This window comes from Denticeps clupeoides, chromosome 14, assembly GCF_900700375.1.
Source record: "Denticeps clupeoides chromosome 14, fDenClu1.1, whole genome shotgun sequence".
In the NCBI taxonomy this organism is placed as follows: domain Eukaryota; kingdom Metazoa; phylum Chordata; class Actinopteri; order Clupeiformes; family Denticipitidae; genus Denticeps; species Denticeps clupeoides.
This window is the reverse complement of record NC_041720.1, coordinates 6,627,555-6,630,670: the sequence shown is the minus strand read 5'-3', so window position 1 is coordinate 6,630,670 and position 3,116 is coordinate 6,627,555. Positions and strand designations below refer to the sequence as shown.

Sequence of the window (3,116 nt, the reverse complement as noted above, 5' to 3'; positions counted from 1 at the left end):
CGAGTCCCATCTAGGGTGATGTGCAGCAGAGTGGTGCAGCGGAAGCGTGCTGGGCCCATAACCCAGAGGTCGATGGATCGAAACCATCCTCTGCTACTTTACTCTTTTTGAATTGGAATTGTTTGTTACATGGAATTGACACAACATCATGAACTAATGCATTGTTTTTTGAAAACCCTAAGCTCATTTCTTGTCCGTTCACATTTAGGCTCATCACTAATTCTGTTGCACATTGTGGTCTGGACTGGTGCAATCATTCAACCACAGTTTCTCCTTTAGTTATTATTTGAGTCTACGAGATCTAAAAAGTCTTGCTTGAACCAAGTACCCATTGTTAGACGTGTAGGCCGTGTTACTATAAGTGCTATAAAGTTCAAATATGGAGTGAAAAGTGCAATAAAAGCCTCTTTGTCTTCTAAAACAACGACGACAATCCCCGGCCAGTCATTATCACCCAACCCCACTAACATGTGAGCCCATGGCTAATGAAAAAGGCACTGGTCTCCATAGATAGGGATTGGAGATTCAACTGCCATGAAGACTGATGAGCAGCAGAGTGGCGCAGCGGAAGCGTGCTGGGCCCATAACCCAGAGGTCGATGGATCGAAACCATCCTCTGCTACTTTGTTGTTTTTTTCATGTACTTGCATTGTTATTGCATTGTTTAGACACAACGTCATGAACTAGCGCATTGTGTTTAAAAACTCCAAACTCATTTCTCATCCCATTGAAGATAATGCTCATAACTCACTTTGTTGCACATTGTGGTCTGGACTGTGGGATATAGACATTAAAAATCGGTATATCTCTATGACTGGCAGTACTGATATGATCCAAGCAACTCTGTACATGCCACTGAGTTGTGTTTTTAAACAGAGACTCATAGCTAGAGCTATGAATTAGCATACTGCCAGCCCATTGTGACTGAAAGATGCCTCCAAAGTAACAAAAGAAATTACTATTAAATTATAGTATAGTTAAAGAACAAGCAAAATCTAAAGATTGGTGAAACATTAGTAGGTTAACAAGAGGACAAAGTGACCAAACATGAGATGATTAGGTACAGAAATGTGAAAGGGCAACAATTCAAACACAGTTTGTTGTCTAGGCATTGTAAGCCCTAGTGGCCTAAGGATAAGGCACGGCCTCCTAAGCCAGGGATTGTGGGTTCGAGTCCCATCTAGGGTGATGAGCAGCAGATGGCGCAGCGGAAGCGTGCTGGGCCCATAACCCAGAGGTCGATGGATCGAAACCATCTTCTGCTACTTTACTACTTTTGAATTGGAATTGTTGTTACATGGAATTGACACAACATCATGAACTAATGCATTGTTTTTGAAAAACCCTAAACTCATTCTCGTCTGTTCACATTTAGGCTCATCACTAATTCTGTTGACATTGTGGTCTGGACTGTGTGCAATCATTCAACCACAGTTTCTCCTTTAGTTATTATTTGAGTCTACTGAGATCTAAAAAGTCTTGCTTTGAACCAAGTACCCATTGTTAGACGTGTAGGCCATTGTTACTATAAAGTGCTATAAAGTTCAAATATGGAGTGAAAAGTGCAATAAAAGGCTCTTTGTCTTCTAAAACAACGACGACAATCCCAGCCAGTCATTATCACCCAACCCCACTAACATTGTGAGCTCCAGTGGCCTAATGGAAAAGGCACTGGTCTCCATAGATAGGGATTGGAGAATCAACTGCCATGAAGACTGATGAGCAGCAGAGTGGCGCAGCGGAAGCGTGCTGGGCCCATAACCCAGAGGTCGATGGATCGAAACCATCCTCGCTAGTTTTGTTTTTGTTCATTGGACTTATGCATTGTTATTGCATTGTTTAGACACAACGTCATGAACTAGCGCATTGTGTTTAAAAAACTCCAAACTCATTTCTCATCCCATTGAAGATAATGCTCATAACTCACATTGTACACATTGTGGTCTGGACTGTGGGATATAGACATTAGAAATCGGTATATCTCTATGACTGGCAGTACTGATATGATCCAAGCAACTCTGTACATGCCACTGAGTTGTGTTTTTAACAGAGACTCATAGCTAGAGCTATGAATTAGCATACTGCCAGCCCATTGTGACTGAAAGATGCCTCCAAGTAACAAAAGAAATTACTATTAAAATTATAGTATAGTTAAAGAACAAGCAAAATCTAAAGATTGGTGAAACATTAGTAGGTTAACAAGAGGACACAGTGACCAAACATGAGTATGAATTAGGTACAGAAATGTGAAAGGGCAAACAATTCAAACACAGTTTGTTGTCTAGGCATTGTAAGCCCTAGGTGCCTAATGGATAAGGCACTGGCCTCCTAAGCCAGGGATTGTGGGTTTCGTAGTCCCCATCTAGGGTTATGAGCAGCAGAGTGGTCGCAGCGGAAGCGTGCTGGGCCCATAACCCAGAGGTCGATGGATTCGAAAACCATCCTCTGCCTACCTTTACTCTTTTGAATTGGAATTGTTTTGTTACAATGGAATTGACACAACATCATGAACAATGCATTGTTTTTTTGAAAAAACCCTAAGCTCATTTCTCGTCCTGTTCACATTTAGGCTCATCACTAATTCTGTTGCACATTGTGGTCTGGACTGTGTGCAATCATTCAACCACAGTTTCTCCTTTAGTTATTATTTGAGTCTACTGAGATCTAAAAAGTCTTGCTTTGAACCAAGTACCCATTGTTAGACGTGTAGGCCGTTGTTACTATAAAGTGCTATAAAGTTCAAATATGGAGTGAAAAGTGCAATAAAAGCCTCTTTGTCTTCTAAAACAACGACGACAATCCCAGCCAGTCATTATCACCCAACCCCACATTAACATTGTGAGCTCCAGTGGCCTAATGGAAAAGGCAACTGGTCTCCATAGATAGGGATTGGAGATTCAACTGCCATGAAGACTGATGAGCAGCAGAGTGCGCAGCGGAAGCGTGCTGGGCCCATAACCCAGAGGTCGATGGATCGAAACCATCCTCTGCTAGTTTGTTGTTTTTTCATTGGACTTATGCATTGTTATTGCATTGTTTTAGACACAACATCATGAACTAATGCATTGTTTTTTGAAAAACCCAACTCATTTCTCATCCCATTGAAGATAATGCTC

At 41.5% G+C, this 3,116-nt stretch overlaps 5 non-coding genes across 5 annotated transcripts; all 5 read left to right on the top strand.

Moving 5' to 3' along the window:
• Positions 1-24: 24 nt before the first annotated feature.
• On the top strand, positions 25-96 carry trnam-cau (transfer RNA methionine (anticodon CAU)). The gene has a single exon. It is a non-coding gene; the product is annotated as a tRNA-Met (tRNA).
• A 454-nt stretch (positions 97-550) lies between these two features.
• On the top strand, positions 551-622 carry trnam-cau (transfer RNA methionine (anticodon CAU)). The gene has a single exon. It is a non-coding gene; the product is annotated as a tRNA-Met (tRNA).
• A 572-nt stretch (positions 623-1,194) lies between these two features.
• trnam-cau (transfer RNA methionine (anticodon CAU)) lies at positions 1,195-1,265 on the top strand. The gene has a single exon. It is a non-coding gene; the product is annotated as a tRNA-Met (tRNA).
• Positions 1,266-1,724: 459 nt separating this feature from the next.
• Positions 1,725-1,795, top strand: trnam-cau (transfer RNA methionine (anticodon CAU)). Its single transcript has one exon. It is a non-coding gene; the product is annotated as a tRNA-Met (tRNA).
• A 1,127-nt stretch (positions 1,796-2,922) lies between these two features.
• trnam-cau (transfer RNA methionine (anticodon CAU)) lies at positions 2,923-2,993 on the top strand. Its single transcript has one exon. It is a non-coding gene; the product is annotated as a tRNA-Met (tRNA).
• The last annotated feature ends 123 nt before the right edge of the window (positions 2,994-3,116 follow it).